The 22,900-nt window shown below is 41.7% G+C and overlaps 1 long non-coding RNA gene across 2 annotated transcripts; it reads right to left on the bottom strand.

Annotated features, from left to right (window-relative positions):
• Positions 1 to 336: 336 nt before the first annotated feature.
• On the bottom strand, positions 337 to 13,089 carry LOC136151413 (uncharacterized). 2 transcript variants are annotated; one of them, XR_010660033.1, is made up of 4 exons: positions 12,944 to 13,089; positions 5,711 to 5,810; positions 4,410 to 4,470; positions 337 to 2,829 (listed from the first exon to the last, which is right to left on the bottom strand). It is a non-coding gene; the product is annotated as an uncharacterized lncRNA (long non-coding RNA). The 2 variants fall into 2 exon arrangements; XR_010660032.1 differs by having other exon boundaries at positions 337 to 4,470.
• Positions 13,090 to 22,900: the final 9,811 nt, after the last annotated feature.

Raw genomic sequence — 22,900 nt, 5'->3', positions numbered from 1 at the left:
GTACAGTATAAGTTTAACATGCATTTTATCTCACTTCTGAGAAGCTACTCTAAGCTAACATAGCACTCACTTTGTTTCTTCATCATTAACTAGGATGAAAACTATTCCAACCTAGTTATCTTATAATACTACATAAGATCAAGACTATCTGATTTCACTCTGAAATCATTTTGCAGGTGTCTTTTCTTATTGAAGGCATTTTCATCTTCATCTTGAGATTATTCATGGTTTTTTTTTTTCCCCATAGGGTAGAATTCTAAACCATCTGAAGATTCTGAAGGGAGACCGGGACAGGATTCAGAATTTTCAATCTACAGGAGAAGATGAGATTCAGGCCCTGCTGGTACGAGAAGTTTCGGGTGAATGTTCTGTGTACCTGTGTTGGGTGGGGGGGAGAGGGAGAGACAGAAAGAGAGAGAGAGAGAGAGAGAGAGTGTGTATGTAGGTTGAGGGGAGGGGGCATAATGAAGGATGAGGAGAAAGTGGGTGTGATAGAAGGGATTCTTGTTCTGAACTTATCCTCAGATCTCACAAATGTTTCCAGTCTCTCAGGAGAAATCCTCTTTGTCTTTCTGCCTTTACTGTAGGCAAAATTCCAGAACCACAAGCAAGACATAGCATCAGTGTTTGAGCAGGGCTATCAGTTCCTGAGAGAAAGGGAGCAGTACTTGTTGGAGTGGCTGGAGGAAATGGAGCAACACCTTTCTGAGGGAAGGAACAGCCATGTCACCAAGGGCTCTGAGGAGGTCATCCGGCTGGAGACCCTGATTTCTGAGCTAGAGAAGAAAGCTCGGCAGCCAGCACTTGAACTTTTGCAGGTGATGGACCAGTTAAATTGTACCCAAGTCCTCTTGCTCCAGGCTGCAGTCTGGCCCCTCCATTAGCATGAGATCTGGACCAGGAGTCAGGAGAGACAAGGTTTTGTTCTCCTTTGTTGAGTTCATTGACAAGTTAATTAGCAAACCGATAGGTTGTAAGTCCCAAATCACAGTGGGCAGGAGACTGAAATATGCACAGATATGCCATATGCACTGAGATAGTAAGATCTGTCAGTCAATTCAGTTCAGTTACTCAGTCATGTCCAACTCTTTGCAACCCCATGGACTGCAGCACGCCAGGCTTCCCTGTCAGTCATCAACTCCCGGAGCTTGTTCAAACTCATGTCCATTGAGTTGGTCGTGCCATCCAACCATCTCATCCTCTGTTGTCCCCTTCTCCTCCTGCCTTCAATCCTTCCCAGCATTAGGGGCTTTTCCAATGAGTCAGTTCTTTGCATCAGGTGGTCAGGGTATTAGAGCTTCAGCTTCAGCATCAGTCCTTCCAATGAATGTTCAGGACTAATCTCCTTTAGGATGGACTGGTTTGATCTCCTTGCAGTCCAAGGGACCCTCAAGAGTCTTCTCTAACACCACAGTTTAAAGCATCAATTCTTTGATGCTCAACTCTCTTTATGGTCCAACTCTCATATCCATACATGTACATTTATAATTATAAGAAATAATTGAGTGTTAAATCTTATAATCAGACTGGAAGCCACAGTAATTCTGGAAAAGGCTAGTCAGGAAAAGCTTCATGGACGAAGCAGCTTGTAATGGTAGCCTTGAGGAAAATGTAAAGATTTGGGTTAGCAGGAAAGAGGAGTTGGACATTCCATTTGTGGAGGTGCATTGGTTAAAATGAAACACATGATTGTGATAATAAACTTAATGAGTGTGATAATAAAAAGGTGGGTGTAGATGCAGCATGCATGTCAGTCCTATCCGACTCTCTGCGACCCCAGGGACTGTAGCCTGCCAGTCTCCTCTGTTCATGGGATTTTCCAGGCAAGAATACTAGAGTGGGTTATCCATTTCCTCCTCCAGGGGATCTTCCTGACCCAGGGATCGAACCTGAGTCTCCTATGGCTGTTGCACTGATGAGAGGATTCTCTACCATTGAGCCACCTGGGAGGCCCGCAGGTGCTGAGGAAGAGAGTTTGGAAGATAGGAAGGATACATAGAGTGAAAGGGGCCACCTTTCTGGAGGAGTCAGCCTAATGAGGAAGAAGTTAAAGGGAAGATGGGCTAGGTAAGATGGAGCCAGCTGAGTAGAGGCCTTCAAAGGCATTCTGAGATTTCAGTCTTAATCTGATAGACAGTAGAAGTCTTAACAGATCAAGAAAGTTTTCCTGGAGAGGATATTCTAGACTCAAATGAAGGAAAGGAAGGGGAAACATGTGTCCCCATAAACGGATACCACAGTGGAGAACAGCACAGGTCCAAGCCCACCAGAAAATTCTCTGTACAGTCCTGTTGTGTACCCATACCCATTCCCAGCGAGCTCATCATAAGGAACTGTGTCAGCTCCTGGGAACCTTATTTCCAAGACAGTCTGTCTTCTCTTCCTTTCTGGGACCCAAGTGACATAACAAGCAGGTAAGTGCTGCTTGCTTTATTTTCTTATCCACTTAGGTGTTCCTTTGTTTTTTCTTTCTATCACCAAAACTTAATGAAATTTGGTAAGGGCTGAAAGGGGTTATTTGGAAGAAGAGAGGTTCTTCTAGAAAGTGTAATATGAAAGGTATTCCATAGAACATCCTAGAAAAATTATTGTCTTGGAACTTAGGATGGTAAGATGATAGGGAGAATTGAAATGGGAGGAGACTATGGCAGAGTATTTGAAAAAGTTTAAAATACACATTTGTTTCTAAGACCCAGTGTCCTTTTGTTCTTTTTATTCCTGTTTGATTCCCAGCCGCCTCTCCTGGCTGCACTTCCCTCACATTTTGTAAAGCACATTTTTTCATCAAGTTGCCGTCCATGCTTGTTAGTGATGGTTTCCTGCTGTCTGCTGAATGATAAGAAGAAGATACTTATGAGTCACAGAAATAATGGTTTCTTTGGCAGTGGTTCTCAGCTAATGTGTTAGGCATTAAACACTGACACTTTTCAAAAACCATACCCATAATGATATGCAGAAGCTTTGAACACAGATAAAAGCCAAATATTTTGAGAATACACAGTTCATCCCAGAGACATCCAGGACTGTTGGCATAATCTGAGCATTTACTATGGACCAGTTACCAGGTGGGGAAAGGAGATAGGATGCCAGATTCTGGCTGGGGAGACCAGACAGAGACAGTCGGAGATGAGTGATTATATAAGAAATGAGGGGGATACAGAATGTGTAAGACTTCTTGCCCTAGAGTATTTTGTCTGATATCAGTAGTTAAGACTAGTTTTCTTTTGATTAGTGTTTGCATACTATTGAACTTTTTATTCTCTGACTCTCAACCTATCTGGGCTGTTATTTTTATGTATCTCTTATATGCAACATAAAATTTTGTTTTCTTTTAAAATAAATTCATCTGACACATTTTAATTGGAATATTTAGTATTTATAGCTCCTGGAAATCACTTTCATTTATATTTTAAAAACTATTTGCAGTGTTTGACAAATAATATCCTTACATTTTATTGTTTATATCTGAATATGTTTTGTTTATATCTATTTTTGCCTTCTTTACTTGCCTTTCTCTTTTTTCTCTTTTTAATATTTTATAATATTGTGTGTATATATTTGTGAGCCTTGTTTTTGAAATATGCTATAATTTCTAGTCCATAGTACTTTTCATTGTTTTCTAGATATTTTAAAATTTTAAATTTCATTTGCTATTTAATATAAGATTTGTTTAAAAAAGAGGACATCTGTCAATGGTACTGTGTTTTTTTTCCTAACAGTTTTATGTTTCATAGTTTTTATATTTTGTGATCAGACAAGTGTGTTGCCATTTCTACTATTTTGGACTTTATCGAGGCTTTCTGCATTGTGTGTTTTAAATTTTTGGACAGTTGTATGCACTTGAAAATAAGGTACATTCTTTGTGTTCTTGGAATAGGATTGCTGTATCTCCATGAGGTTTTCCTTAGTAATTTTGTTATTTAAGTATTTTGTATTGATATACTTAAGAGGGCCCAGAAGGCTCAGTCGGTAGGTCAAACATCAGGCTTTTAATCTGTCTAAGTCCCTGTTCAGGCATAGCTCTAGGTTTTTCAGCTTCCCTGGTGGCCCAGTGGTAAAAAAAAAAAATTCTCCCACAGGTTGATCCCTGGGTCGGGAAGATGCCCTGGAAAAGGGAATGGCATTCCAGTATTCTTGCCTGGAGAATCCCATGGTCAGAGGAACCTGGCAGGTTGCAGTCTATGGGGTCTCAATAGTCAGACAAGACTCAGCAACTAAACCACCATAAATGACATGTTGGTGGATAGAGAATCCTTGGATCATGGCCCTTTCTTTAGATCTCTATATTCTTCTCTCTGACTCTGATGTCGAAACCAGCCACTTGGAAAAGCCTCTTTGGTCCATTATTGGTATTTGTTCGCATGTGTATACTCTGACGGTGGGAAACCATGCCTTTCAGGAGTACTTACTGTGACTTCATTGTCTCTAGATACCCCCGGAAGAAGTTCTGGATTGAAAAGCCTATCAGTCCTGCAAGAATTTTCAGATAAACTTCTTTGTTTAGAGAAAGGATTTAAAGGATTCCATGGTAAAGGAGGGAGTTCTGAGCCTAGAAAACCTTCTTTCTTTCTCTGTAATGTTTCTTTAAGTTTTGATCATGGCCGCACCTTCTTAGAGTTCCTGGCTCTTGTGCATGTCATTCACACCAGGCAGGGACACTGGGGAGGAAATTTAAGTCCAAACCATGGAGGCTTCCATGTGATAGTCTAAGACTGTTCCATAATGTAGAATCATAGTTAATAGGTCTCAGAGTTGGTAGATATTTCATATCTAACAGTGAGGTAAAAGAAGATTGGGAGGCTATGGAAAACAGTATGGCATTTCCACAAAATTTTAAACACAGAATTACCATATGATCTAGCATTCCCACTTCCCAAAGAATTAAAAGCAAGCCCTCAAAGAGATATTTGCACTCTCATGTTCATAGCAACATTATTCACAATGGACAGGAAGTATAAGCAACCCAAATGTTCATCACTGGATGAATGGAGAAATGGAATGTGGCATATGCAGACAATTGAATACTATCCAGCCTAAAAAGGAAGGAAACTGTGACACATACTCTAACCTGGATGAACCTCAAGAACAATATGCTAAATGAAATGAGCCAGTCACAAAGAGACAAGTACTGTGTGACTCCATGTATATGAGGTCTCTAAAGCAGTCAAATCCATAGGAACAGAAAGTAGATTAGTGGTTGCCAGGTTAGAGAGGAGGGGGAAATGAGGAGCTGTTGTTTAATAAGTATAGAGTTTAAGTTTTAAAAAATGGAAAAGTTCTGGAAATTGATTGCACAACAATTTAGATATATTTAACATTAATGAACTATACACTTAAAAATGGTAAAGACAGTAAATGTTATGTGTTTTAACCACAACTGAAAATAAAATTAAAGAATAGTGAGAGAATGACTCTAAAGAGGTGTCTTTGAGAGTGGAGAGAAATAGTGTGGTTTAAGACTAGAAATTTAGGACTCAGTTTAAAAATGGGTAGTATGCCCAAAGGTACTCTTTAATGAAGCACCAGGTGGGTTCAGCACGTGTTGTCATGGATATTCACATGAACCTGTTTAGACTGGACAGCTGTGGGTGACTCCTGAATTAATTCCTCTGTTTCACTTGAACTTTCATGATCCCCTGTTAACTGTTAAAGTTATATGAGATACCATAAGAGAGTCTGACCGAGTAGCTGTGGTGTCAGAGCCACTTACTGTCAAGAATTCCCTGGTGGTCCAGAGGGTAGGAATCCATGCTTTCACTGCCGTCAGCCTGAGTTCAATCCCTGGGCTTCCCGAAAGCTGAGCAGTGTGGCTAAAGGGAAAAAAAAACCAACAAGAAAGAATTGCTCACTGTCCTTCTGTTCTTTTACTCTAGGAAAATTGATGAGGTAGCTGCAATATAAGACAAGTGAATATCTGGAGGGGATAGTGGCTGAAGTTCACAAATTACCACTTTCCTGTGAAGCTTTTATTACTTATGGGTCAGCCCGTTTGTTTTAACGAGGAAGGTCTTCGTGTGACTAACGTATCCAAATTCTTTATCCTGAGTTCAGAACCATAAACTGCTCCCCAGATTTGCTCAGCTGTAGTGATCCCAGTTCTTATCATTTTTTCCTTTCCAGTCTCTTCACACTGCCTGAGGCCTTGAATTTTCTGTGTTCTTTATACTCTCTAGATATGGTTGCTAATAGTCTGAACACAAGGTCAAAGCAGTCTTTGTCCTGGTCCCCTGAGGAGTCTCCCACGATTGTCACAAAGGCCCCAGAACCTATGGGACAAATCTCATTTGGTATCTTTTGTATGCCATACCTTTGTCTCCTCGTCCCCACAGTGAGGATCATCCTGAATTCCCAGACAGCCAATGGCTACCTCTCAGTGTCTCCAAATGGGAAGAGTATGATGTTCACTGGCTTGTGGATAAACAAATGCCAGCATGGTCAGCGCTTTGATCCGGAGCCCGGGGTGCTGGGCAGTAAGGGCTTCACATGGGGCACAGTGTACTGGGAAGTGAAAGTGGACAGGATCTGCTGGGAAGCAGAGGAGGAAGAAGACACAAGAAGAGACAGGGCTGGAAGCAGAGGTGTGTTCGGCAGTAGACATCTTGATGGATTTATAGGCATCACTGATCGGTATCATTCTCCTGGATATAGAGAGAAGAATGAGGAGTTAGAGGGGGAATGGTCTCAGGAAAATGGAATATGGCCAAAATTCTGCCTGGTGGGGGTGGCAAGAGAGTCAGTGGTGAGAAGGGGATTTCTCAACTTCACCCCCAAGGAGGGGTTCTGGACTCTGCAGCTGTCCTCAGCTGGGGTGTCTATATGCACCAGCCCTGAGCCCTTCCAGATCCTGTCCTACGCCCCCAGCAGATTGGAGTTGCTCTGGATTATGATGGTGGGAAGGTAAACTTTACCAATGCCAGAACTCAAGAGTTCATCTATGAATTCTCATCTGCCTTCACTGGGAGAATTTTCCCTTTCCTGTGGCTTAACTGCAGGAGATCCAGACTTATGCTGAGACCCTGAGAGAAGAGCTCCTGGCACAGCCCCAGGTTTTCTCATTTAGCCTTTGTTCCTTTTCATCATTCCCAGCTCTCTGCCTCAGCCGGGCGGTCCTGCTGGGTTTCTGAAAGCTCTCAGATGACAAGCATTATGGCAGTCATGAGTCTCTTGTCCTTGCTGCTTTGTTTCTGAAATGGGGATGGTAATAGTTGATCTTCTTTTTCTAAGGGGAATGGTTGGAATGTCTTTAATGTGTTTATTAAAATGTGTGTTAACTGATTTATCTCTTCTGTTGCCTTTGATTTGGTTCTTCACCTGCCACTGAGATAAACGTATGAGAACGAGTGACTGTATTACAGAATCTCAGCTCCTGCAACAAATAGTAATTGGTGACAACATCCATACTGATTTCTAAAGCACCTTTTCTGCCCCATAATTTCTCCTGCCATCCTTCTAAGCAGTTGTTGTTCTGTTGCTTAGTTGTGTCTGACTTTTTGCATCTCCATGGAGTGCAGCACACAGGCCTCCCTGTCCTTCACCATGCACTGGAGTTTGCTCAAACTCATATCCATTAAGCCAATGATGCCATCCAACCATCTCATCCTCTGTCACCCCTTTCTCCTTCTGCCCTCAATCTTTCGCAGCATCAGCGTCTTCCAAATCATCTAAGCAGCTGAGGAAATGGTAAATATTTGGCAGTTCATAACTGTTTAACCTTTGATATACTGTAAGATTTGAGATATCTGGTATAAGAATTCCTTCATTTATCTGCCACGTTCTGATAATTTTTGCAATGGGAAGGCGAGAGGGGAAGCCATGTAAGGTTCAGGTGTATATGAGTTTTTGGAAGTCACTTGGTTCTGAAGTCATGTCTATGTCAGCTGTTTATTGAGATGGTAGAAATAGATACTAAGCTTAATGTTAAATTAGTAGTCTTACATATAAGCAGCAGCAAACAAATGGGCTGATTTTAGAAAAAGGGAAATTAATTAAACATCACTGGGGCATGTGGAGTGCAAAGAGGGAGGGATACGTGTGCATGCCTGCATGCAAATTCTGGAGGCACGTCCACGTGACCCCCAGAGAGTGGGAGCTGCAGTGAGAGGGGGAGGAGGTGGAGTAGTCAGCGGGGCTTGAGAGGATTGTTGAATTGTCAGGATATAAACGGAATACATCATGCATGAGTCCAAGCTATTGGAGAGTGGATCTAATCTGGTGGGGAACAGAAGAGGAAAAAGTAAGAACACTTACTTACGGAGCCGGAGGCGTGTTTGGCAGTAGCTATCTTGGTGGATTCATAGACTCAACTGATGGGTCAAGTTTTCCTGGATACAGAGATGAGAATGAGGAAGGAATGAGCTCAGGAAACTAGTGGATAGAACAGGCCCTAGTTCTTCATGGAACTAACCCCTAAATCAAAATCTGCCATAAGCACACCAGAATATAGGATGCCTGCCTCTGCCCAGCAACAAGAAAGGAAAGTGTGTTTTCGGTTTCTGTAATAAGACATGGTCTCATCAATACGCATGTAGTTCAGCATTCTCAAGACATGGGAGTAGAAGCTAGTTGCCAAAGAACTCCCCATACTTAAACTTCTGGGTTCAAAATGTGGGGAAGTTTGCTCTGATAGCTCAGTTGTTTAAGAATGTTTTGTTGAAGGGCTTCTCTGGTGGTACAGTGGATAAGAATCCCCTTGTATTCAGGTTCAGTCCAGGGACACAGGTTCAACCCTGGTTGGGGAAGATTCCGAGCACCTCAGAGCAACTGATCCCGTGTGCTGCAACTACTGAAGCCCCTGAGCCCAGAGCCTATGCTCTGCAACAAGAGAAGCCATGGCAAGGAGAAGCCTGTGCGCTGCAACTAGAAAGGAGCTGCCCCCTCACCCCCCACCCCCTGCTCTCTGCAAGTAGAGAAAGCCCATGTGCTGCGACAAAGACCCAGTGCAATCAAAGATAAAATTTAATAATTAAAAAACAATGACAACATCTTTCTCACTGAGGAGAGACAGCTTTCCCAGGACTACAGCCCAGCCAGGAGCAAGCCTCTGATATGCAATCTAACCAATCCCCCAAACTGGCCTTTGTACCCTAAGAAGCAATATCCCTTTGCCTTAATGATCCCAGGGCCAGGTACCAGACAACCAAAGACCACTGCTATAACCCAAAGCCTGCTGACACTTATTCATACCAGCCAATCCTAACCTGTTTTCCCTGCCCTACCTTGACTTTCCCAAGAAGACCTATTAAAGGTCTAGCCTTTATTTCCCTTTCATTTTGCCAAGCTGACAGATTTTTTCTTTCCATTTTTCCTTTCACATTCCCATTTTTCCCATTTATTAATAATATATTTGGTATTTACATTTCTTCTTTTCCAAATTGTTTTCTAATAGTCTTTATTTTCCAATATCGATGTAGGAATCTTAAAATATTGAGTTTAAGGAAGAAAAATCAGCCTCCTGACTCCAGGGAACAGGTGTGACACTCACAGCGAGACCTCAGAGTTACTTGAAGCTGGCCTGGTGCTCACAGCTAGGCCGTGTTGTCCTCTTTGGAATAAATCATTTTATAAAATAGCAACATCAAATAAGGATACACTGAAATCATAATAAAGTGAAACAAAACAAGACAAGACAAAAAAAAAAAAAAACAAGACAAGACTATACATAATTTCATTTAAGCACAGAGAAACAGGGCACTGTGCAAGTCAGAAAGTACTGACCATCTCCCTATCCTGGTAACACGACTGATGGTTGCAAATGCTCCTTTATCCTTGCTCTAGCCTGCCCTCATAGATGTGATTGATTGGGACACCCAATCATGCAATTGACCATGCTTCCTGGCAATACTCAATTTGGAGTAAATCCCTCTTTTCTCCAACCAAATCCCACAATAACATTCTTTCTTATACCCTCACTCTAAGATCCCCTGCAGTTCCCCACAGTGTGCATTCTCCCTGGCTGTATCAAGTAGTAAACCAGTGTGTCCAACTAGGTGTGTTCCTGGTGGTCTTTGGGTGAAGAATATTGACACATGCTAATATTTTGTCTATCGGATTTTTTAGGTGTCTTTAAATTTGATTATGGACATGTATTTGCATGTTTGTGAGTTTGTGGTTGCCACAGAAAAGTTTTATGCCTTCTTTGTGTTTTTTTTTAAATCTTTGGGTCATGCTTAGAAAATTCTTCATTCAACAACTGTGAAAATTTTATGTATATTTTCATTTAGGTAGAGATGATGAGGAGAGTGGGCTCCAAGGCTAAAAGGAAACAAAAAACTGAAATTAGGGGCAAGTATCACTTTACACACACTATGGGGAGGAATAATAGGTAAAGAATTCAAAGGTGGTGGGAATTCTAAGGTTTTCATCTTCTGTTTTATATTTTTATAATTATGTAGGAACAACAGGGTATTTTATAATGTATTCAATAAATACTTTCTGTGGCTAAGTGAAGACATAAGTGCTTGCTTATGTTTACCAGGTTAACAGAAATGACATCAAGAGTCTCAATGTAATATAGATAAGAAATAGCTCCAATAATAAGTGTTTTTGAAAACTGATGACTTTGAGGTGATAAATTATGTTTAGGTTAATGATGTTAAAGAAAGTGAAAGTGTTAGTCTCTCAGTGCGTCTGACTCTGAGACCCCATGGACTGTAGCCCGCCAGACTCCTCTGTCCATGGAATTTTCCAGGCAAGATTACTGGGTGGTAGCCATTCCCTTCTCCTGGGGATCTAGGGATCAAACCCGGGTCTCCTGCACTGGAGGCAGATTAAATTTTCTTGGGCCTGCTGTATTTTACAGTAATGTCTAAGACCCACCTAACTAAATGTATGAAGATAATTTCAGTGTACTTCAATCTATGAGTCATACAGTATCTTGGGAGAATGAAAACTAAACCACTTAGCTATGCTCTGTCAAATACAGTAGCTACTAGCCACATATGGCTATTTAAATTTAATTAAATAAAATTCAACTGCTCAGTGATGTCAGCCACATTTCAAGTGCTCGATAGACACATAGAGCTAGCACCTACTGCGTGAAAAGTGCAGACCTGGAACTCTGAGCAGCACTGTTATTGATGATGATAGTGGGCCTCAAGTAACGGACATTAGACCCATTTAAAACCAAAGGGCCAATGTTATTTCTCACACAGATTACATCAGATTTGTTTCTGGGATATGGATAAATATTAAGCTGGTACCAACAAATCCAAAATGGGTCAGGAGTGAATTTCTCTCTTGTGCCTTCAGTCACAAACTATTCCCAGTTCCAAAGGGGAAACACCTGTCTCCCAACTCTCTTCCTAGATGGAGACACTGGCATCAAATTTCTAGGGACAAGTTCTCTTTTAGATGAACCAAGAGGCAGAGCCCTAAAAGTAAAGGTTGGGAAGCACAGAGTCCAGTTCAGGAAGAGGGAGTCTAGGAGTGAAGAGGAGGCAGAGAGGTGGGTGCTAACTTGTAGTCTCCCTGCTTTACTCAGAACAGTAGTTCTCAAACTGTGATATGTGGAACCCTTGAAGTCTCTGAGACCCTTCTATGGGATCCATGAGGTCAAAACTATTTTCATAACATTACCAAAAATTTATTTACCTTTTTCTTTTAAATATGTATTTCTTATTTTGGCTGCACTGGATCTTCACTGAGGTATGAGGGATTTCTCTAGTTGCAGAGCATGGGCTTTAGGCTCAGCAGTTGCAACTTGAAGGTTTAGTTGTCCTTTGACACATGGGCTCTCAGTTCCCCCACAGGGATCAAACCCTTATCCCCTGCATTGGAGGGCCATTTCATAACCACTGTTCCACCAGGGAAGCCCCTACCTTTTTCACTGTGTTGACATTTACACTGATGTAAAAGTTAGCAGAAATGAGCCTCTTTTAACAAACAGTAATAGCAGTTATGAATTCTTCACCACAATTTAATTGAAGAATAAAAAAGCAAGTTTCACTGAAAACCATCAAGATTATAGTATTAAAAATTATTGTTTCTATAGTCATCATTCTTGAGTCCACATTTTAGAATATCTGATAGGATGAAATGAGAAGTACACGTAAAATACTTCTGCTCCATTTTAAAGTACTATGTCCCAAGGAAAATAGTTTTTCTGAGCTGACTTAGCTTCTTTTTTTATGGAATACTATTTTCACTTTAAGAATGAAGAACAGGAAAGCTATGATTTTTTAGATTTAGTTATTTGGCATAATGAACATGAGTTTCTCCCTAGCAGGAAATCAACTTACAATATTTATTGCCAATGATAAAATGCAAGCTCTCATGAGAAAATTAATCTTGACAGCTTCCCAGTACTGACAAACTTTTCTAGTGTAAGCTGTGGTGACATTAACAAATGTGATTGTTTGATAATCTTAAACGTCAAAACTCTATATAACTTGGTAAAGCAATGCATTACTTTTAAAAAAATCATGAATTGATACAATATTCTTTCAATGTACAAAACAGACCTATGGACTCTTATGCAACAGATTTGGAAATATTCAGTTATAGTTTCAAGTTCCACATAGCAAAATATTATATATGAAACCTAACACTTGTGTAATTTTAGTGTTGTATCAAAGATGAGTAACCATAATTATCTGAAAATGTTATTCAAAATAATTCCCTTACCTATATTTGTGTGAGGCTAGATTTTTTTCATTTAGAAAGAATGTAAAATCTAGAAGGCTCACTTCTCACTATGCTATTTCATTTTTGAAAAGAGATTTTTCATAAAAATATTTCTTTTAATGTAATGGGTATTAATATTACAGCTGAATCAATAGATTTCTGTTGTTTCAATTTATAATATGGCCAGATATATTATGTATATATATAATATGTATATATAATACTCACAGATATAACACAAATAAGTGATACTATCTTTGAGGTCCCAAGTCGTAAAGTCATACACTGATTCTGAAACCAAGTTTGTAAACTTCTGACTTACAGGGTCCTCCAGGCAGTAGGAGAGTGGTCAGGGCAAAGTCCCAGGTCCCTGGACAAGGCTCTCGGGGTCTTAGACCAGAAAGTGATGTCTGGACGGGGGAGTCAAACCTCGAGGGATTCCCCACCTCCCTGGGGTTTCACTTGCTCTCCGCTGAAACTGTGTCGAGTGTTTCTGCCTGGATACTCATGACGAGATCCCAGTTCTCATTCCCATTGCGTATCCGGTTTGTAGAAGCCAATCAACGTCACCATCGTTCCTGGTGTTAGGGTCGCTTATCTCTCCTCTCAAACTGTGTCGGGCCTTTCTGCCTGGATACTCATGACGAGGTCCCAGTTCTCACTCCCATTGCGTATCCGGTTTCTAGAAGCCAATCAACGTCCACTCCTGGCTTCAGGGTCTTTACCGACCAGCCCGGCCTGATTTTCTCAGGCTCAGATGGTAGGGGCGTTAGGAACTCAAGCACTCCGCAGCTCTTACTGTTTCGGAGTCTGACCAAGATCTGGGAGAGGGGGATTCTGCAGGGGGAGGAGCGCTGCCTGCTGCGGCGCAGGCCCTCCAAGAAAGGCAAATTCCCCGCACACGGGCCAGACTCCACACTTGTTTGGGCTAAGAAGACTCCTGCAGCGATTAGTTATATCAGAACCAGCTGAATCTACGCAGCTGGAGGCCTGGTTCAGCTGTGGCCTGCGGGGCCCTGGGAAGCCTCCCCTCTGGGACCCATGACCCCAAACCCTGGGTCATTCTCGGAGCCAGAAATTAGATTTGGGTACAGGAGCTCAGAACCTTTTCATTTCATGGTTTGGAGGTGGAGGGATCAGGCCTGAGGGATCCCGACAGCAGGTCTCTCTCTATTAGGTCCATGAAGGGGATGAAGAGTCAAGAGGCTCGGGTCCTAGGCTCTTAGAACTGGGAGGAGAAAAAGGCACCCTGAAGGTTTCAGAGGGTGGGGAGGGTGATGCTTGGACCGGAGGGTACACCCTTGGTGTCCTTGGTATGGTGTTGTAGGTCTGGGGAGGAGAATGTCTTTTTCATGTCTCAGGAAAACGTTAGTGGGACCCACGTCCCAGACTCATGATTGATCTCCTTGTCACCCTTGTAGCCTCCAGGCTCCAGTTCACATCCCGTCCTTTGACCTCCAGGAAGCACTATCATGGCCAGCAGCCGGACAGATCTTTTTCCCAGGCTCTTGGGCCAGTGTATTTGGCACAGTGGTCCCTGCTGTCTCAGCTCATAAAGAGAGGATGTCTAAGTAGCCCCCGACTGTGAGCTGAGGATGGGCTCTGCCTTCCTTAAGTCTCCCTATCCCTCCTCCTCCCCCAGCATCATGTGTGGGGTGTAGAGTGGGGACTGGCATGGGAGTATTTTTCTGGAAGAGAGGAATTCCTTTATCACCTCTGCTCTCTTTCTTTTTTCCCTTCTTCCACGTGTATTTGAGTCATGTCATATCTGTGATCACAGAAAAATACCAAAAACAGAAGTACAATTTCCCAGCAAAATATGGAGCTGACACTGTGTGATTATCATTCAGGTGGAAAATAGAGCCTCTACAAGCACCCAGGCCAGAAGCCCCTGTGTCTCTCACCACATACACCCCAACTCCCTGCACACATATCCACTAAGTGACCCTCCCCAACTCCTCTCCTCTCTGGCTCCTCCCCTCCACTCCTGTGGCCTCCATCTCATAATGTCACTGTTTCCTCCTTCTCCAGGAGCCTCCCCATGTTTCTAGGGGATCTCTCCTCTTCCTCCTTCTCCCCACTTCCTCCTCCCCACCTCCCAACTCTTACACCTCATCCTAGGGATAGAGGTTCCAGAGTTGATTCCCTGGAGGAAGAGTCTATAACCTTGTCAGTGGCCAGAAGAAATGACAAGTACTTGGGGTTCAAGGTCTCATCCCTTGATGACTAGAACACCCTGTATGTTTGTGAGCTCCACCCTGGACCTGGGAACCAGGTGTTACAGCCGTGATATCTGATCCCCGCTGAGGCCAAAGTCTTTGGTGGTTTAGTGGAGAGAGAAACATCCATGTCAGCGTGTATTTTGGGAAACAACTCACACTTTGAACTTGACACCAGATGGACACCAACTTGTGTGCACAGCACTGGCCTGCCGCTGGGAGCCTAAGGAGAGCCTGGACAGGTCTCTGGGAAGGAGGTCAGAGGGGAGCACAGGTGTCCAGGCATCAGCCCTGTGGCCACATGGGGGCACGACCACTCTCCCTCTCCAGTTCTGCACAGGGAAGGCAGAGGATGCATTGTGGTCTGAGTCTGACAGAGAGGGCTGCTCTGGTCCAATGAGGGGGTGAAGGTGCTTTCTGAGCAGCTCTGGGATCAGGCTCAGGGTTTAGGCAGGGATTGGAGGAGAGGAGAGCCCTGGAGCCCTGCCCTGTATCTCAGGTTTCCATCTTCTCTCTCCATGTCTCCTCTCTGCAGTTCATTGATGAAAGACCCTGGAAATCTCAAAGTCAGTAACTGATTCTTCACTCCTGTTTGTTTCTGGTTAATATTTAAATGTGTTTTAATTTTAGTATAGTTTGCGATTTACAAAAAAGTAGCAAAGTTAGCACAGAGTTACTATATATCCCACACTCAGTGTCTCTATGGGAACATCTTATACCACCATCATACATTTGTTACAGCTAATGACCAATATTGATACAGTGTTACTAAACTCCAGAATTTATTTGAACTTCATTAGTTTTCCTTTAACTTGGTCCAGGATCCTATCAAAGACACATATTAAGTCTGGGAATCGTGTCTCCTTCAGGCTCCTCTGGCTGAGACAGTCACACAGACTTCTCTTGGTTTTGATGACTTTGATGTTTTGGGGAGTACTGCTCAGAGACATAGTAGAACATTTTTCGATTTGACTGGGGCAAAGGGTTTTGGGGAAGACGACCACAGAGATGACTGACATTCTCCAGTCACCAAGGGCATACACTGTCCACTTGGATATCACTAATAAGTTCACCTCATCACCTAGTTAAGGTAGCATTTCCCAGGTTTCTCCTCGTGAACGTCTATTTTTACTTCCCCACTTTCCACACTATAGTCTTTAGAAGGAAGTCACCATGCACAGCCCACACTTAAGCATTGCTCTTCTATCAACAAGTGTTGCAAGGGGTTGTGCAAAAATAAGTTTTCAAATGAGTTGAACAAGTACTAGAATGATGAATAGACTGGATGGAGAATCTCTGAGTAGCTTCATAAGAAACTGCTGATTCATTTCTAGTGGCCTCGCTGCTTCCTATTCCTGCCCAAGTGAATGAGGGTTTTTGCTGCACCATGTCCTGGTCAGCATTTGGCATCACCTGTTCTTAGATTCTAGATATTCTATTAGGTGTGATGATACATTACTGTCATTTTTTAATGTACATTTCCTAAAAACATAAGATGTTTAGTGTTGGGAGCTGCCGGGATGCGCCCAGTCCGTGACAAGGTCATGGGAGGAGAGAGGAACCTGCAAGGCAGCTCTTCCTCACACGGGGCTGCCCCGGGGGCCCAATATGTCCCCTCAGGAATCATCAGGACGTGCCTGGGCCGGGACAAGGTCACGGGACGAGAAAGGAATCTGCAAGGCAGCTCTTCCCCTCGAAGTTGTCCCGGGGGCCCGGTATGTCCCTTTCCTCCTTCTGTCTTACTGTTATTGGGCTTTCTATTAATTTTTGGAAATATAACATGTAGTAATAGGGCGTCCCTGGAAAAGTCCAAGCCTTTTTGGAAATGCTCATGATTGCTCTGGCTCAGGACACGACCATAAACATCAAGCCAAAAAAAGAAAAGACCACAAGTATAGTTTGGCTGCTTGCTTAAAAGATTATAACATCCTAGAATAGAAAAGAGTAGTGGCATTTAGATTTAGAAGTAGATATACTGCCTCAGTTTACTTACTCCTTGGTTGAGAGCGTTTTCATTATTGCTATTTCCTTGCTGCTATTTGTCCATTGTTTCCCTTTCTTTAAACAACATGGGATATTATGGGTATTTTTGTAGAATTAGAAAATGGGGTACATAGGATTTCAATAGAAGATTTATATTAACCAGCTTCACTGCCATTATCTCACTATTAATAGAGGTGTTTTGCTGCTTTAGAGGTGTTTTTGTTGTTTAATAGTTAATCATTGTAAACTGAGGTTTTGTGGTTTCAGGTAAAGAAAAATATCAAGGTTTTTCTCATGGTACTATTCTCAGAAATGTCAAACATGTTACTGTAACCCTTCCCATGTATTGTTTTATTGTCCAAAGAATTTACACTATACCTGAGATTTGTAGAACATTGTTTTGTTAGAATGAAAATGTTAGGCATTGAGGCAAGAAGATTAACATACGGAACATTTAAGAAAAAATCCTGTAATCAGAAATGTTCCAGATGAATACATAGGGGAAAAATGTGGAGAAGAAAAATATTGACAGAGGCACAAAACCAATATCTGATGTAATATGTGGTGACTTAAGGGGGAGGTGCCGTTCATTCTATAAAACCTGAGCTATCCTAAAAATTAAAAAAGAGCTACCTCTTCTATGCAACCTTCTGTGTGTGTCTGTTTTCTTCCTCACTGACGCCAGTCACCCCTTGGGTATTCCTGGACCTGTTGGGGCTGGACCCCAACAGTTTAGCATCTTTTCATATGCATTCCCATTGTTATGTCTTTCTGAAGAGGTGTCTGTTCAGACTTTATTTTTAGAAGGTTACTGGTTATTGTTTGTTGAGATTAAGAGTTCTATGTGTATTTTAAAAGAAGTCCTTTATTAGATACGTGAATTTGCAATAATTTTTCCCAGGCTGGGGCCTTTCTCATACTGATACAGCAATATTCATTAATGAACAGATGGATTTTTCTGGGATGAAAAAATGAGAAATTTCTAACTGCAATCATTTCTGAGTAGAGGACGTGAGTGAGTGGGGAATGAAGGGAAGAACATGAATTATTTATTTTTGTATATTCTTAATATCATTTCAATTCTCTTGTGTGCTGGTAAATAATGCTTTCAAAAATTACAGGGGATTAAAAATCCCTTACATTAGTAAACACTTGACAGATCACCTTCAACTCATACATTAGGATGTACATTCTGATCCTCTAGCTGGGCTGGTGTGCTAGTCTGCCCTCCCTACAGGGAAGACTCACTGAGATGCCCAGTGATAGAAATACCCCCACTTCCTAACAACATCCAATCAAAGTAAGCCAGTCTTGCATTTGAAAGTGAAAGTGAAAGTCACTCAGTCGAGTCCGACTCTTTGCGACCACATGGACTACATAGTCCATGGAATACTCCAGGCCAGAATACTGGAGTGGGTAGCCTATCCCTTCTCCAGCAGATCTCCCCAACCCAGGAATTGAACTGGGTTCTTCCTCATTGCAGGCAGATTCTTTACCAACTGAGGTACCAGGGAAGCACAGTCTTGCATAGATGCCCCTCAAATTCACCCAGCCAAAGTCCACATCATGTATGTCAGCAGTCCTCAGCACTTTTGGCACCAGGAATTGATTTCATGGAAGACAATTTGTCCACAGACCAGGGGAGGGGGGAATAGTTTCAGGATGACTCAAGCACATTACATTTTTTGTACATTTTATTTCTAATCTAATGTTGGCACTGATCTGACAGGAGATACCGGCCCAAGCCCAGAGCTTGGGGGACCCTCTTCTGTATATGTTCTAACACATCACAAGAGATGCCATGGTCCCTGATGCTGTGTGATCTCCCTTGCTGTATTCAGTATAAACCCAACTTGATTGCTCACAGCTTTGCTCCTGTTGGTCTTTGACTGAAGAACATTGAGACATGTTACCTGTTTGCCAGAAATTTTGATGTGTCTTTCCATCAGAATAGGGGCATATGATTGTATCTTGTGAGTGTCTGCTTGACATGGGAAGATTTAAGTGCTTTCATGGCTTTTCATCTTTGGGTCATAAAATGCTTCTTTCCACAGGAGTAAAAACTTCACGTATATTTTTGTCTAGGAGAGAGGTGTCCAAGGGTGAAGGGAAACAGAACTGATTGAATTTGGAGAGAAAGTATAGCAGGAGTAGTAAGTAAAAAGTAATAAGGTGGTGGATTCTAATGTTACATCTTTTGCTTCATAACTTTACAAGTATGTACAAGTCCTATGAAGTATTGATATCTGTTGTGTTCAGTTGATAACTTCTGTGTGTCCTTGTGTTTACCAGGTTAAGGAAAACACCAAGAGATCAAGGATTATACCCGCTTATCATTATCGGACAACTAGCAGTGATGGGCAGTTTTGAACACTTATGACCTTAAGGTGATAAATTTTGATTTGGCTAATGTATGAACACTCTACCTGTTAAAATACACATTAAAGAAACTTTCAGAACATGCTGTATTTTGAAGATATATCTAAGACCTGCACAGACAAATCCATGACCTCAATATTAAGATTATTTTAGTATGTATCAACCTATGAGTCACAGAGTATCTTTTAGGGAAAGAGACAGATTAACAACATTCTAGATATGCACTGACCAATATGCTAGCTAGTAGCCACATATTACTATTTAAATTAAAATAAATAAATGTGCTCAGCACAACAGACACTTTAAGGTGCTAAGTAGCCTCATGTAGCTACTGGCTACCTAACTGGACAGCATAGACATAGAACAATTCTTTCACTACAGAATGTTCCGTTGGAATGGACTGCTCTTCATGATTTGTGGGCCTCAAGTCAGGTGCATTAGGCCACATGAGATGCTGCTGCTGCTGCTAAGTCGCTTCAGTCGTGTCCGACTCTGTGCGACCCCATAGATGGCAGCCCACCAGGCTCCCCCATCCCTGGGATTCTCCAGGCAAGAACACTGGAGTAGGTTGCTATTGCCTTCTCCTCCATGTGAGATGAAAGGGCCAATATTGTTTTTCTTAGACACTATGTCAGATTTCTGTCTGGGATATGAATACATATTAAGCTGGTGTGTAGCAAAATCAAAGTAGGTTATGAGTCGGTCTGGCGCCTCCTGTTCCCAATTCCAAAGGGGAAACACCTGTCCCCCCACCTCCCTTCCCAGACTGAGGATACTCTCAGGCATCACTTTCTAGGGGGTGAGTTCTCTCCTAGAGGAGCCCAGGGGCAGGGCCCTCAGTTAAGTTTGGGGAGGCAGGGAGTCCAGCTCAGGAAAAAGCATTTTCCAAAATGAAGAGGAGGCAAAGGCAGGGATCAGTTGGGAGATGCCCTGGTTCATTCAGAACAGCAGTTCTTAGAGTGTGGTCTGTGGAACTCTTGATGTCACTGAGACCCTTTCATGAGATCCCTGAGGTGAAAGCTACTTTCATAGCATCACTCGGATATTATTTGACTTCTCACTATGTTGACATTTGCTTTGATGTATAGCTTAGCAGTAATGGAGACTATGGTAGCAAGCTGCACTAGTAATTATTTTCAACAATACTTTCTTGTAGAAAAAAAGAAAACTAACAATCAGGTTTGCTTTAAAACATCCAGAATGACACATTAAAAACTCTTATCTGTCCTTAATAAACCAAAATGGAAAAAAAAATATGAAAAAGAATATACATATACACATGTATAAGTGAATCACTTTGCTGTACAGCACAAATTAGCATTATAAATCAAATATCCTTCAATAAAATAAATTTTTAAAATAAATAAAAATGCTTATGTTTCCTAACCATCATTCTTAAATACACATTTTAAAAGTATCTTCTGTGATGACATGGAAAGTACCCATCGAGCACTTCTACTACATTTCAAAGTCCTGTGGCCCAAGGGAAAACTCTGTGTGAGCTGAACTATCCTCTTTTTCATGGAAAACACCTGTTCCTGAAAGAATGAATGAGCAGAAAGATCTATATAATTTAGTGAAACAATGTATTACTTTGTAAAAATCTTACATTGCTACAACAGATGTTCAATGAGCAAAATAGGCTTATAGATTTTAAGGTAACAGAAGAGAAAATAGTCAATGATATTGTTTCAGGTGGAAACAACCTTTGAGAAACTACAATTTGTATAGTTTTACTTTTGTATCCAAGATGAACATCCACAATTATCTGAAAAGAATATTAAAAAACACTACTCCTACCTAAGTGGGGGCTTTTTCACTTTCATAGACTTCAATCAAAATAACAGCTTTAGTGCAGAGGCAAATCTGAAAATCCAGTGGTCTTCTAGTGAAAAAGACAAGAAAGATAATTGGAAAAAATGTAAAAAGCTCTATACTTCTCACTACCCTGTTTATTTGGGGAAATAGTTCTTGATATTAAACGCATGTGTTATTAACATTATTCTAAATAAACTAACAAAAACATTTAAAGTGTATTATTTGTAGTGTGGAAAATATGCATAGAAGTGGTCACAAAATACTATCCTTGGGGTACTCACTAATTTGTAAGATTGTGTAGGTATTTTAATCAAAATCACAAACAGCCCCAGAGCTAGGACTCTGGGAGACAATGCAACACAGAGTTCTTGGTGCATGAGGGGAGTTCACTTCAGTTCAATCACAAGTTGTGTCTGACTCTTTGTGACCCCAAGGACTGCAGCACGCCAGGCTTCCCCGTCCATCACCATCTCCTGGAGCTTGCTCAGACTCATGTCCATCAAGTCGGTGATGCCATCCAATCATCTTATCCTTTGTCATCCCCTTCTCCTCCTGCCTTCAATCTTGCCCAGCATCAGGGTCTTTTCCAATGAGTCAGTTCTTCACACCAGGTGACCAAAGTATTGGAGTTTCAGCTTCAGCATCAATCCTTCCAATAAATATTCAGGACTGATTTCCTTTCAGATTGACTAGCTGGATCTCCTTGCAGTCCAAGGGACTCTCAAGAGTCTTCTCCAACACCACAGTTCAAAGCCATCAATTCTTCGGCACTCTTTATAGTCCAACTTATAGCTTTCTTTATAGTCCAACTCTCACATCCATACATGACTATTGAAAAAACCATAGCTTTGACTAAATGGACCTTTGTTGGCAAAGTAATGTCTCTGCTTTGGAATATGCTGTCTAGGTTGGTCATAACTTATCTTCCAAGGAGAAAGTGTCTTTTAATTTCATGGCTGTGGTCACCATCTGCAGTGATTTTGGAGCCAAAAATTTAAGTCTCTCACCGTTCCCATTGTTTCCCCATCTATTTGCCATGAAGTGATGGGACCAGATGCCATGATCTTAGTTTTCTGAATGTTGAGCTTTAAGCCAACTTTTTCACTCTCCTCTTTCACTTTCACCAAGAGGCTCTTTAGTTCCTCTTTGCTTTCTGCCATAAGGGTAGTTGTCATCTGCATATCTGAGGTTACTGATATTTCTCCCAGCAATCTTGATTCCATCTTGTGCTTCATCCAGTCCAGCATTTCTCGTGAAGTATATGCATATAAGTTAAATAAGCAGGGTGACAATATACAGCCTTGACCTACTCCTTTCCCAATTTGGAACCAGTCTGTTGTTCCATGTCCAGTTCTAACTGTTGCTTCTTGCTCTGCATAGACATTTCTCAGGAGGTAGGTCAGATGGTCTGGGATTCCCATCTCTTGAGAAATTTTTCAGTTTGTTGTGATCTACACAGTCAAAGGTTTTGGCATAGTCAATAAAGCAGAAGTAGATGTTTTCTCTTTTGCTTTTTCGATGATCCAGGGGATGTTGGCACTTGAACCTCTGGCTCCTCTGGCTTTTCTTTTTACTTTTTTTTTTTTTCACTTTCTTTTTTTTATTTTTTATTTTTTATTTTTTTTTAATTTTTATTTTTCAGTGGGTTTTCTAAATCCAGCTTGAACATCTGGAAAGTTCAGGGTTCACCTACTGTTGAGGCCTGGTTTGGAGAATTTTGAGCATTACGTTGTTAGCATGTGAGATGACTGCAATTATTCGGTAGTTTGAACATTCTACCTAGTAGGAGGGGAGGGATCAGGGCAAAGTCCCAAGTCCCTGGAAGGCAAGCCGCTTAGAATCTCAGGGTCGAGGGCAGTGTCTAGGGCTGGGACGCTCCC

Source organism: Muntiacus reevesi, chromosome 20 (genome assembly GCF_963930625.1).
Source record: "Muntiacus reevesi chromosome 20, mMunRee1.1, whole genome shotgun sequence".
Taxonomy (NCBI): domain Eukaryota; kingdom Metazoa; phylum Chordata; class Mammalia; order Artiodactyla; family Cervidae; genus Muntiacus; species Muntiacus reevesi.
Note: the sequence above shows the minus strand (reverse complement) of the source record. Positions and strands in the feature narration are given on the sequence as shown.